The sequence below is a fragment of the Excalfactoria chinensis genome, chromosome 8 (assembly GCF_039878825.1).
Source record: "Excalfactoria chinensis isolate bCotChi1 chromosome 8, bCotChi1.hap2, whole genome shotgun sequence".
Taxonomy (NCBI): Eukaryota; Metazoa; Chordata; class Aves; order Galliformes; family Phasianidae; genus Excalfactoria; species Excalfactoria chinensis.
In genome coordinates, this window is record NC_092832.1 from 6,718,884 (window position 1) to 6,733,691 (window position 14,808).

Sequence of the window (14,808 nt, forward strand, 5' to 3'; positions counted from 1 at the left end):
TTTTTATGTTTGAAAATGATTAACACTGAAATGACTAACGAGCATAAAATCTAATAAAACTTCAAAGTTAGTCACATCTCTATTTTAACTACAGAAAAAAATAATCTGGCAATCCTGCCCATGGCAGAGGGGCTGGAACTGGATGATCTTTAAGGTCTCCTTCAACTTAGACCATTCTACTCTTCTATGAAATTAATATCATCTGCTATTCAGAATGTTAAAATGAGGTCTTTCAGAGAAAACTCACATAAAACTTATTCTCTGTAAATTCTAAACTGACTTGGTGCAATTGTTACACACCACAGTAAATCTGCAGTAAAAATACCATTATGGGAATAGGACAATGATCTTTTAGATTTGTTTGCCATTTTGAACTATCAGTGCCTTCACACACTTTAAGAAGTCCATCCTAAATGTAAGAAAATAACCATTGAACCTGCTTTTTCTATGAATTCACATTTCAGTCCTTCTTCAACTCACGATCATTTCTTAATTCTTTCAGTATTAATTTTACATGAATAAATGAAATTAAAACAACCATTCCCAAATCACTATTTTTTTAAAAGTTATTTTCCATGTTGAACTGAGATGCAATGAAAAATGAGGCGTCTCCATCTGTAATTTTTATATAATGCTTCAGTTTTACATAACACTGGATGGGAGGGGGGCTGGGGGGATTTTCTTCCAATCAACTACTTTCTAATATACAATAGACATGAAAGTGTAGAAAAGAGAATATAAGTGAGCCTGGGTCAGGGCATGGGTGTGTCCCAGAGCGAAAGCAAAAACAAAACAAAACCAGTCAAACAACAACACAAAACAAACAATCCACATTCTCCTTGTGAAATTCCCCTTGTGAAATTCACTTGGTGAGCTGCTCCTCACAATCTGGTCATCTGGTCTGCCATTTCATTAAAACCACAGAATGGCTTGAGTTGGAAGGGACCTCAAAGATCATCCAGCTCCAAACCCCCTGTTAGTATCCACCTGCCAAGGGTGGACTCACAATATATAAGTTGGATCTAGTTACCGTAATTCAGAAATGTTACTAAGGATAGTATGAGATTCGTGGGGATTTTGTGAAGGCTTGTTTTAGTTCTTTGGTTTTTTTTGGTGTTTTTGTTTGTTTGTTTTTTACTTTCAAGAGCATATGCAACTAAAATGGTGTTCATAGGCGGTATTTTCAAAGATAGAAAAATATTTCTATTAAGTTCAGACAGGACAGATTAGGATTTCCGATCTGCATTTACATTATCAGTGGAAATAGCAAGAAAATCCCCAACTTGCAATCTGAACCAGCTTTCTCACTTGCAGAATTAAAGACAGGTTTAAAGACACAAAATATCATGCTAAAGAGAACATAGACTCCTGAAACTTCAGTGACTCCAAATATGGGGCAGTGCTACCTTCAATCTGTGAGACTCATCTGGCATTCTGTTCCTAAATCCAAGCTAGAGGGATCAAGAGGTTTCTGCTGAAGAACAAATTAACTTTCTACAAGACAAAGAATTCTGAATTTTAGGAAAGAAATAGGTAAAGGGAATCCATGCATCCAGTTCACGAAAAAATTTCTTTGTTATATAACTGTTTGAATACATTTTCCAAGATGGCAGTGTACCTGTTCCCACAGAGCCTGTTTTGTGGCAACTAGTTTAGTACCGTTTAAACCAAAGTAGTGTAATCCCCTAAGGCTTCTGTGGGTTAGGAATCCATTACATGTTTCCAGTGCACATGAAGATGGAAAGAGACTGCCATCTTGCATAAGTAGATAATGAAAAACTAAAGGCCTTCAAATTCACCATAGTAACTTCACTGAGTTAAATTTGATAGCATTAAGACCTAGTCTTCCTCTTTCCTCCTCTGCTGTGAAGCACTCTGTGGTGCCTACGTCCTCCCCCTTCCTTCCCTTCTTTGGGATTTACACAGAACAGACAGCACATTTCCTTCTGGACACCCTCACCCTCTGGATTCACCATGTGCTTTGGGTGTTGTGATGGGTGAGCAAATGGTTAAGAAAATTTGAGTTGTTTTTTTTCCATGGGAGAGGAGGTTGTGGCCTTTGGCTGCAAGATCTCACTGAGCCTTCTTACTCCTTTTCTTAGCTTTCTACAGAAAGAGCTAGTGAGTATAAAGAAGACTGGAACTGCATATCCCTTCTTGCCAAAGATTTATCATACAGTATTATATATTTAGAAACTTCATTTGGCTGGCATTTCTCTTACTGCACAAATGTAAAATAAGTGAGAGTAACACAGCATGGAAGAGAAATGTGGGGGAGAAGACCTACTTTTCAATTTTTCTGTTTGAAAACTCATACTTTATTTTATGACAAGCAATGAGATTCACTTAAAGAAAAAAAAGAAAAAGAAAGCATTCTACATGGGAAGATACTGGGCATTCCTTATTATATGCGAATATTTCTGAACTAAGATCTGTATTGTTTCCCATTTCCTTAAGAAGCCTTCAGACTGCACCAGCTGTCAAAACATATTTACCATCTCTGCACTGCTTCAAGCCCACTGTAGTGAAATTTGTGTAAGACTCAAAGGTAGCATAACTCAGGAGTTTTTGTTTGGGGTTTGTTTTTCGAAAGAAGATACATTCCCTGCAAACATGGCTACACACATGGCTGTATCTCTTGTTTAAGGATACAATCTTTCTGATTGACTGCTAATCATTTGGCAACATTGATATTTTTTAAACATAGTGCTACATTTTGCATCTTGCTTTTGGCTTACCTATTCTCTACTTCCTCTCCTTCCATTTTGTTTTTTGTGGGTTTTTTTTTTTTTTTTGTTTTGTTTTTTAAATTATTATTATTTCTGTATGAATGCTAGTTGAAGCACCACATGCACTTTAGTTGTCAGGTTAATTTTACCTTATCTATTAATTTAAGTTAGGAATGAAAGTCCCCAAATGTTTAGAGTCAGATGATAACGTCCACATCTGAAGCCAGGAGCTGAAGTGAGATTGGATCAGATTTGCCTGAATGCAGACAGTAAATTACTAACTATTCTCTTGAATCAGTTGCTCAAAATTTGAAGGTTAATATCATTTACAAAATTGCTATTTGGAGAATCCCTCCCCCATTCTCCAGGAAAGACATCTGGCTAGTACTGAATGGAGTTTAGTGTTTGAACACCCCATCTGGTTTCATCATGTTAACACATGATTCCAAGTCATTCAAGAAGTATGAACAATGGATATTGTATTCCATATACTGCCATGTGGATTTAATCTTTAAAATATGGTGGCACTGTAGAACTCAACCTTTTAGTTGAAAGTCAAAACATCTAATGTACGGAAAACATATTTCTCATAGCTTCAGAAAAGTCATGAATGTTATCCTACTCTAAAATCAATAAACAAAGATGTCTCACTTGCATAGCATCATTCTCATTCTCACCCATCGTCTCTTGATAAATCAAGAATACAATTCCTAAACACAGCATTAATGAGTGATATTATGACAGACTTGTATGTAATTTCATGGGAATACTAATTATTTCATTCCTTAAATTATCTTCATATTGCTTAAAATCAAATGTTAAAATTTGCTATGAAGCAAATTAAATGGAAGTTGGGCGCTCTTGGCTTCCACAGTTGGTTAGTTTACCTTCCACAGGGATCAAAAATATACATATCTCTTTAAATAAATAGTTTTCTTCCATATACCAGTATTAGTCTGTCTCAGTGACATTGAAACAAACATCTCATCCCTCTCTTCACTTGAATAAAAAATTGAATTTCAATTAATATTTCTTAGTCAAACACTTTTATATATTTATTTCATCAAAAGAACAGTTTTTGCATGGTCCTGCAACCCTGATCTTAACAGTATTTATTAAAGGATCCTTACTGTATTTATTGAAGGATGGGTTGGTTTTTTTTTTTCCTGTATTTATTAAAGGATCCTTACTAAGGCCAAATATTCAGTAAATGTGTGGCTTGCTACAAAAAGTTAACAACTAATTTCAGGCTGAAAGAGATTCATGGAAACTTCAAATGTAAGCAGGTACTTAAATATTTATGAACTGTCCCATAGGCAGCCTAATAAAATTAGATTGCTTCATTTGAGCACTTGGGAAAGAGAATGGATTTTACACGTTAGAGTAAGAAGACGAGGAAGCAAATTCAGACATCTTGGAGAAAAAAAACATCTTGGAGAAAAATCTTTTCAATGGAATGAAGCAAGGCCAACATGCCTGAGAACTTACACAGTGTGTGTGGTCATGTCATTTTTAAATCATTTTGCTGAATCACAACTCATAATCTTCCCTCCAAAAATAAAATATAACATACACGATTTCTCCTTGAAAATCTCTGGAAATGGATGAGAAAGAGGGACTGGCTCATCCTCAAAACTGTGAAACCAGAACCAGAGCAGTGTAAGATTTGGCTGATGAGAAAAGACAAAGAGAATTCAGTGGAGGATGATAAAGGAGATTAACTTACACCATCCAACATTTTGTGATCTCTGCTGAAAAGTATCCTCTCTTTAGTGTCACCACAGTTACCAGTCAACACACAGACTAAAGTGAGCTAGATGAAAATGGATGAGAAATACAACACGGATCATGTAATAGCAAGATTTCTACACCAACATCTAAATAAGAAGTATTTAAGAAGATAGTGAGGATGCTTAGGGGATCTTGTGAAATTTTTTTAACCCATAAATTTTGTTAGCTACACCGATCCAGACCACTGTATTTGGAAACTGAAGGGGTAAAGGAGGAAAATAAAAATGATCCAACTTACTTTATGGACATTAATATCTGTTAGGAGGACACTGAATAAGTTCACAGCAAGTTTGGGTTGAAGTTCAGCTGTATCAGTTGCAAGTTTTCTTCAAACTCCTGGTGATCACATCAACTACTGTTAAATCAGTAGATTATAAGCATTCAAGTGTCTTCCCCCTCCCATAGCTGGTTACAGCAAGGAGGTTACTAAACTCCTTAATTCAAGAAAACAGCTAGAAAATGCAAGATTAGAATAAACATGATACAATTTTCCTATTCTTAATATAGTTTCTTCCTATCATCTCTAATGATCGAATCATAAATTTATTACTATGTTAATTGATAACCATTTTGGTTTTACAGAAGTAAAAGAGAACTGCTTGATTCATTTGGTAGTACTTCATTCAACTCTTTTCAAGTAGTTCTGACTGAGTACTCACGCAATACAGATTTAGGCAAGCTATCCCAGACAGTATATGTGAGAAAGTCCTAGGAGTCTAATTCAATTACTGTCTAGAACGACATAGCTTTTTACTTATCAAGACTTACTCCTTCAGTTCCTTATTCTGGCAAGTATAAAGTCTCCAAAATACACAGTACTTTGCTGTAGTTATTAGCACAGTAAATGCTTGGAACCTCCTTAAGGATGACTGACACACTGGAACACATTGCCCACAGAGATGGTGGATACCCCATCCCTGGAGACATTCAAGATCAGGATGGATGGGACTCTGAGCAACCTGATCCAGCTGTAGGTGCCCCTGTTCATTGAAGGGGAGTTGGACTAGATGGTCTTTAAGGGTCCCTTCTAACTCAAACAATTATAGGATTCTGTCACTCATTTGTAGCACTCGAATTGCCACAAGCATTCCTCATGCACCACACAGAAAAAGAGACAGCAGAATTTAAGTGCAATGCCAAGTCTGTCTGAAATCACTTTTAAAAAGTCTTAGACTTCGTAGTATTTTAAGACAGGAAAAGCATGCAGGATACTTGTTTGAAAAGAACTACAAAAGAAAAAGCAAAACAACAACTTCTACAATTTAGAGAGCTAGCCAAACCTTATTGGTTCCATGTATGTAGTTGGCACAATTTGACTTCTCCTCTTGCCATCAAAATCTTTCTCACACAAAATCTAGAGTCACAATTGGTTCTACTCCTGATTGCTTTTGCTTAAGATCACAGAATAACTAAGGTTGGAAAAGATCTCTAAGGTCAAGTCCAACCATCAACCCATTGCTACCATGCCCAGTAAACCATATCCCTAAGCACCACAGCTACATGTTTCTTGAAAACCTCTTGAGACAGTGACTCCACCAACAGCTTGGGCAGCCTGTTCCAATACTTGACCACTCTTCCAGAGAACAGTTTTTCCTAATATCCAATCTAAACCTCTCCTGGAGCAACTTGTAGCCATTAACTTCTCATCCTGTGTCTAGCCACCTGGGAGAAAAGAATGACCCCCACCTTGCTACAAACTCAATTCAGGGAGGTTGTAAAGAGCGATAAGGTTCCTCTGAGCCTCCTCTGTCCGGACTAATCAATCCCAGTTCCCTCTTATGCTTCTCATAAGGCTTGTATTCAGGCCTCACTGCCCTTCTTTGGACACACTCCAACACCTTAGTGTCTTTCTTCTTCTAGCAAGGGGCTCAAAACTGAACACAATATTCAAGGTGCAACCTCACAATTGCCGAGTACAGGGGTATCATCACTTCACTAGTTCTTCTGACAACAAGCTATGATGCTGAAAGAGAAATACAACATGTACCAAGAGTTTCCAGAGGAGGTATAATTTATTCCAAGTACTTGCAGTGAAACAAGTTATACCACACTAGTCTAGCTAAACCCCATAAACTTGGTGCCAATTCATCAGTAAGTCCAGTAATACACACCTGATAGAACTCAGTACTTCATCAGCTGTTCTCCGATATGTGCTATATGTGAGCTGTTGAACTCTTTGTTGTTGTTGTTCTAGAATGTAATAAGGAGTGTTTATTTTCTAGTGCATTGTATTCATTCATCTTGCTTCTACCTATGGTGCAGTTTGATTTCAGTTCCAACAGCAAGATAAAAATAAGCGACTTTATTAAATGTGTCTACTCTTGCTGGTTATCTACACAGAGCTGTCTTTAACTGGCACTAGAAGTTTGTCTTAATATGAAGACTTGCAAGGGCAGCCTGAGTTTTGTGTTGGACTTTTGATAATTTGCAAATCCTGGCTCTCCTTATGGGGGCTCTAAGTGCGTTATGATCCAAATTGCTAAATTTAATTTAAATCTCTTCTCCATTAACGTGACTAAGATATTTGTGCACAGCAGACATGTGAAATCTTAGTCTCTCTCCCTTGCTAATACAATCTTGTTTTCCCCAGATACATGGCAAGCTGCCAATTAGGGAAGTACACATGCTGCAACGTGAAGGAAAATAAGTAGATACGTCTGTATGTATAACTACAAGTGAGAGTATTGTCTGGTGCAGCTGGAGTGAAAAACATTCCAAAAAAGCTAATTACAATTCCAGCCTTCATTATTATTATAAGCGGAAGCCTTTGTGAGCTAGAGTTACATTCTTCACTACATCTTATTACTTGTATTTAAGTTTTACTTTGTTTTTCTACTTCCCCAATTCAAAACCTTAAAAATAAAATTGTGTTGAAGGCATTAAAATAAAAGAAAAAAAATACAACAAGGCAATTTATCAAACCATAGAACAAAGAAAAGAATTCTCTTCAGTTTTTCTGTTACCTCTATGGAACAACCTTTTAGTCCTATGGAGAGCAACTCCAATGTAGACATCAGAGTTGCACTGAAATATCTACAGTAGAAAACCTATTAGTATTGATTGAAACATTTTTATAAACCTCATTTCCTCCTCCTTAAGGAAGGAAAAAGCAAGTTACTGGGGGAAGCCAGTGGGCAACCCACGCTCCTGTTACCGATTCAGAGTGGTGTAAGATGAGAAACTCCTGTTCATTCCCTGACTGCTGCGCTGTGGGAAGATGTATTAAGCTTGCTTCCTTGCTTCCTTATATTCATTTTAATGTAAAACAAAGGAAATTGAGAACATTTCAGAAACTGCAATACAGTAACAAAGAAATCTAGGCAACTCTATATGGTTTATCATAGACATACAGCCATATAATAATCTTAAAATCTGGCTGTATTAATCTGATCAGTATACTGATGATAATGTAGAAAATTAACAAAACTGAAAATGTCTACGTGTTCTCTCTTTCTGTCCTTGCCATCTAGGTGTTGAAAATATCTTTGTCATCTACAAGATCACTTTGTTGAGCTTGCTAAAATAAAAATACAACCAGAATTATATTTTATTCATCCTTCTGTCTAGTTCAAAATGAGACACTTAGCATAACTAAATTTTTGAGGCTCTGTAAATCTCTTCATGACTGTGCTACATGTTCTCCTCAAGAAAGGCTTGGCATCTTCCTGTGCCACACTGCTCAACATAAGCTGCTTTCCTCTAATACATAGATCACTTTTGTACAGGAGCATTGCCATTTTTCATTTGCAAGAGCAACTATATGAAGTGATAGAGCTTTCAGAAATGGAAAAATGTGCCCTACTTTTAACTTAACAGAAAGTGGCATTTCATCTTCTAGCCTTGCCAGTGCACTTGTTAGTAATGTGATGTAATGTGTCATGTAGGTTGAAGAGAAGTTGTTTGCCTCAAGGATCAAGTGCCACTTCTAACCAGAAACGTAAAAAGATTCCACTTCATGTTTGACTTTAATTCACAAGTAGCGCTGCCTTTGAATATCAACTTTTTTGTCAAGCTGGAAAATAACGGTTCATGAAGTTGCACTTCAAATGAAGTTGCACCATTTTTATGAAAACACCTTTGGAAAACATTTCCAATGATTAAAAGGAGATTTTTCCTCAAAAACAGATATACTGACTCCAAAATAGCTCTTTCCCATTCAGTAGTAAATCAACAGTTTAGACAGATCTCTTCATTCTTAACTTTCCCTGAAATTTAACATGGAACAGAACAAGTTTTGAACTGTAGAAGTTTTGTGGGGTGGAAAAAATGAGCTTTCCGCTTACCTGTGGTCATAAAAATATTTATCAGTTTCCCAGTTAAAAAATAGTCATGAATGGTATACAGTGATTCATTTCTGTATATGAAGAATTCATATAAGTTGGGAAATGAGCATTCAGTGGCCATATGTATTCAACGTACCGAGCCATGTTACTTTCTCTCAGTTTCATGCCAGCAAACAATGTGGCCTCCCATTAAGTTATTAAGTGTTTGATCTAATGGGTCAGAAGTAACTCAAAGTTGCTTTTAACAAAATTTTCAAACATAATGGATAATGAACAACCTGTGGACAATTTGTGGAAAACTCTTGCAAGATATTTTGTGTAGATTAATACCTAATGCATAATTTTTAGTAAAAAGCTGTTGGTCCATTACGAACATGTGCAAACACTTATGCCAACTTTTCAAATTAAAGATCCAGAAAAACCAATTAACAATAACAGAATAATGCCTAACAAGTCTTTCAGATTACACAGTTATCTATAGTAATAAAGCTAGCACATCCCAATCCACACCCACCTTATATTTTATACGTGAAGAGAATTGCAATTGTTAAAGGGGTATGCAAATTTATTCAGGAGAGAGTAAGGATGAATTTTGGGATATTTAATAGAGCTTTAGGGGGAGAGGAAAAGAAATGAGAATCAGCTCTGGTTAAAACAATGCTGCTGCTACCAGAAGATTTTGCCTTCACAAAAGAAGTGACATGTGGAGCAAACTAGACAAGATAAAGATCTTCCCAGCCCACGATTATGATCAGAACTAAAGAAGTATTTGACAAAGGATACTCAATAACCTTTTCCTAGGTTTTTGAAGCCTTGATCATTACAGTTAAGAAGGCTCAAAAGAGGCTACTGTTGTTGAAAACTATCCTTCAACAATTACAGAAAATATAGCAGGCTGCCCTGTCCCAAGTCAGGGACAGTGGGTTTCTCTTGGTGGAAAACACAAAGCTTCTCCTGAATTGGTAGAATAGCCTAGTCACCACTGCTACCTTCACCTTCCAGTTTAGATCTTTTGTAAGAAAGATAAGTACACACTTGAAATAATCTTTAATAATCTTTACCTTCTGTGAAGACTGATCTATTTGAGGTATGAAATGAAGATACTATTCCTAATAAGCACAGACCCCCTATGTACATTTTTATCTATCTTCAAATTTAAGACAGTTTCCATAAAAGAAATTCCTCACTGCCAATTGCATACTGGACTTGCTTCTCTTGATCTCTGACACTAGCAAATATCTTAGAAGATTAAGAAATACTGGTTATTAGAATGCTATATATATATACACACACATATATATTGTCCAACAAAACATATAGGTGTTTCTTCACAAAGACAAAAACATTTAAAATTACCATGTTTGAAAAGAGAGCTATATAAACCCTCAACAAATACATATTTTTCTGCAGCATGCAAGTCAATGACATGGCAGCGTGCTTGGACATAGTAGGTGAAGATTAAAAAGTTACTTCTGGGCACAAATATAATGTGTGGCACATCTCATCAACATTAGACATCTCTAGAGTAGCATATAAAAAATAATACGCTCCCTACTTCTTACATAATAATATACATAATAACATGCTCCCTACTTCTTACATAAGTCAAATCATTCTGGAAATTTAGATTGTCGATAGGTATAGATTTCCTTTTATGGCACTGAAAGGTTTCTGTCTAATTTAAAGCAAAATGATCAGTATAATGATTTTACAGAGAAAATCGCTAAAAAGACATATAGGTTTAAGGAAAACGCTATACAGCATCACTGCAATCAAATAACAACAGAAACAAAGGGCAAGATTAAGTTAGCTAAGAAATCCAGATATGCGTTTTGTACAGAAGGATGCAAATGCTAAGAGCCAGAGTGCTCTTCTGCAATGCTACATCTCAGTAAGTCATGTGATGTGCAGTGTTTTCACTAGAAACAGATTTAAAAGATGGGTGTTGTGTTTTGTTTTTTTTTTTTTCAGTTAATCAAATTAAAACTGAACTGTTAAGACCTCTTCAGTGAACCAACATGTCATTACAGCAGGCTACAGTACCTGCAGCACTGGTAATGTTTGCCAGGGCACGAGCTGTTATGTCACCATTATCAGAGCAACTTGTGGAGGAGGAACAGGGCCAGAGGCCAAACTCTTTCAGCCAACTATGATTCATTGCATGTCTGCAGTACATTTTTGGTTTGTTTATTTTGGTAGGGTTTTTGGTTTGGGGTTGGTTTTTTGGTGTTTTTGTTTTGTTTTGTTTTGTTTTGCTGACTATAACCTTCCTGCAGGTGAAATGCAGATCACCATTCTGGAAGCAAAACAAGGTGGACAAAAATCACTGAAAAAAGTATTTCAAGTTCTAACTTAAAGCCATGTTTCGTTAACATGGTGATGTCTACATATGCTAAATTAATTAGCAATTAAAAGCATTCCATGCAACACTGCTCAGAAGCAGGACACACAGCATACACCAAAATATTGTTTGACATACTGTGAAGGATATGATTTACTAAATGAAACTCATGAAACAGGTTTGGCTCTATCAGCTCCTGATGCTGTGCTAACCATAGTCCAGGAAAACACAGAGCTTAGAAAAAAGTGAGAGGTCTGAAGTTTTCTTATTTAATAAAACTCACATCCTGCATCATAAATGAAGATGTCTACTACATCTGCATCAAGTACAGAAGGATGAACACTTGCAAAAAAAACAAACAAAACAAAAAACAAACTAACTAACTAAAAAACAACACAAAACCAAAACTAACTACTTACTGAAGAGAACAGAACTTTCTGTGAGAAAGAAATAGAGCAGTAAAAAGGAAAGTATTCCTGATCTTTATTTTGTCTCCTTAGATGCTTTGGTGTTAAAAAAAAACAAAACAAAACAAATCACTTTTTAGCTGGTCATATTCTATTTGGTTTACCAATGTGAAATAACATTTCTGGAAAGGAGCAAGGTAGTTATAAAAACTTAAAAGTCTTATAGTCTTCTTACAAGAGAAGATTAAATCTAATAAAGCCCAGTTTCATCATTGCATATTCCCATCTCGTGGATTTTCCAAAAATAGTTTTTTAATGATATCATCAAACACGTTGATTTGATGACTTGGGGCTTAAATAGTTAAACCACGAAATAATAAATTGAGAATGTATTCCCTAACTCACCTGATGCCTAAGGAAAAATGCAACTTCTTACTATTCTTTATCATTCCTTCCTCTGATTGACAGTGATGCAGACCATTTTGAATCTCAAATGGCTGAAACACAAGTCAGAAGAAAATTTGCTTCTAATCTGCATGTTCCAAATCAGCATTTGGAGTATGCTTGAATGAGATGTACTGTTTTTGTTTGTGTGTTTCATTTACCATTTTTTTCCACCCTCTCTCGACTTCTTCATCAGTGCTCCATCTGCCAGGGTAGAGAGCACAACAAGAACTCCTGGGACATTGCCCTTCCTAATAGTTCCCTTCTAATATGTAAGGCAGAAGGAAAAGTTTCAGAAGCCTGGAGAGCTTCTGAAACCAAGAGCCAAAAACTGACCAACAGTAGTGATGATAGAAATAAAATCATTTAAGTCAGTCCACCTGTATGCATCTACTTTCACAGTAATTCTACAGCATTCTCATCTATTATTTTATTTTAAAGGAGGATTCATAAGAATATCATCTTTAAATCACATGCCAGAATTCAGTTACTGATTGAAACAAGTGGGGCTACCCAGTTTCTGCAAATTAAAAATTTAGTGAAACAGTTCCCATCTTAATAGGGAGTATTTAAGAATAAACCATAGAAGTGCTTAAAAATTGTCTGGGATGTGATTAGAAACTAAGATTCAGAGTTGAGTGCGAATGTATTTCCCTTTGCTTTGATTCTAGTTGCTTTTTTTCATTTCTTTGTTTTTTTAAATAGAGATTTTACCACCAAATACGCTACCACCAGGTCAAATAAAATCATCTTACCCTTCAGTAAATAAAACCAATGAAAATATTAGAAGGGCTGGAGAAGGAACATGTCAGGTCAGATCACACACACAGAGAATATACGCAAAGTTCTTTAAAATCTTAGAAGACAAAAAGAAATACTGCGTTCAAAGTTGTGATAGAATACTTACAGCTATTTTAAACCTTTCTGCTTTAACAGAGTGGGCTTTGGGTAATATCCTATTTAAAAAAAGAAAACGAACTGCCTTCATCCTTTTAGGAAAATAGTACTATAGCATCAGATGGTATTTCCAGCATCATATAAGATAAACAGGAAATCTATAGAGCAGCCTGGAAACTGCCAGTTCTCTGGAGAGTTTCACTTGGAAACCACATATCTATGAGTTTAAGATAACAGAATTCTGCTACCAATATCCAGTCTTGTTACAAGTGTCCTTTTTCATATTGTCATCTCTTACAGCAGCCCTATACCATGAACTTCGTTTTACACTACCCTACAATCTAGTATATTTGTTAATATCTATGAAATAGGCACTTGATCAGTCTGCATATATTGGTGCACTAAGCAGCAGTGCTGTGTCACTGAACTGTGCTATCATCTTAAGATGCAAATATTTGAACAGTCAGTGGAACATCATCTTTCATTCTAAAAGAATCATCCTGCACATCAAAGTTCCCTCCTTAGGCATGCAAAAGTCATATCAAAATCTCAATGCAAGGATTGTGCTCAATGTAAAAATGCTCTTTGTGATGTACAATTGAAAGCATTCAAGTTACTTGCTAGAAAGTTTTCTATATTATTTTCTCTGTAATTATAGAAAATTGAAGATTATGTCGGTTATGCGCAGCATGTAAAGATCTTATTTATGAAGGTCCAAAAATTACATAAATTTGCACTATTTTCTTCAAAGTTTTTCTTTGCAATATAACTTTCCTTGTTGTAAAGAAGTCTCTTGTCTACAAAAAAATGATAATAATAATAATAATAATAATAATCCATCAGGATCTGGAACTGCACTAAGTGTTACAGCTCTGGAAAAAAAAAGCAAACAAACAAGCAAACAAACAAATGAAAAAATACCACCAGAATGAAACAAACCCCAAAGGTTAACATAGCAGTTTATAATTGTGCCTTAAGTATACAGGTGTACTCTGAAAATGAATTCAACCACTGCTTTTTTTGTTTTGTTTTGTTTTTTTCCTTATGATATTAGTCATTTGAGACGTTCACATGTACTAAGAAGCCAAGTACTTGAGTCAAGTAGTACCACATCCCCTAAGCAGTCTCATGAAAAGCTGTAAGTCTAGCTGAATATAGGCATGCGTGATTCAGGATGACAGAACTCAGCACTCCGTATTTAACAGGACGGAAATGTATTTTGACAATATCAGAAGTCCAGCTGCAAACTACGGAATTATATGTTTTCAAAGTCAAACAGAAAAAGTGTATACTTAAAATTCAGACTTTGCACTCAGATAACTCATTTAATCAGTCTCTAAACAGAGTATCTGCAGTAAATATTTTAAATTGACAAGGCAGAGGAAGCAGTCATGTAAATATTTCAACTTATTTTTGGATATAGTCTGTTGCTTTCAATAGTATTATCTACAGTCAGTGGAAAAAAATAAACCAAATTACAGGATACAGTGTTGGGGTATCTTCTTTGAATTTACTGAATTCCTTCCAAAATGCCTTATGGAAGGACTATTTAGTATTCATTGCCACGCTCCTGTACAGCAACGGCTGGTTTATCTTATAAAATGTACAGAAAAGGGAAAAAAAATAGCTCTACAAACAGGCTTATTTGGGTCTACCTTGTCATTTTTAGTGTATGAGCTGTTGGGCTCATATACAGAGCCCAACACATATACTACAGAGAGAAAAAATAATCCTAGTAGTTAAGCTGAAGTAGGAGTTCACTTACTAAAAAAAAGTCAGTGAAATAAATTGCCTCTTCTACCCTTTTCAAGGTCAGCCTTAAGATGCCATACAGACTGTATTACACAATTGTATCACGTTGTGGACATGAGGAACGATTAACCCTTAATTCAACGAGCTCAGCCTAAAGGGATAGC

At 35.8% G+C, this 14,808-nt stretch overlaps 1 long non-coding RNA gene across 2 annotated transcripts in view; it reads left to right on the top strand.

Moving 5' to 3' along the window:
• LOC140255635 (uncharacterized) overlaps positions 1-14,808 on the top strand; it is a 61,908-nt gene that overhangs the window by 10,329 nt on the left and 36,771 nt on the right. The gene's annotated exons all lie outside the window — the stretch shown is intronic.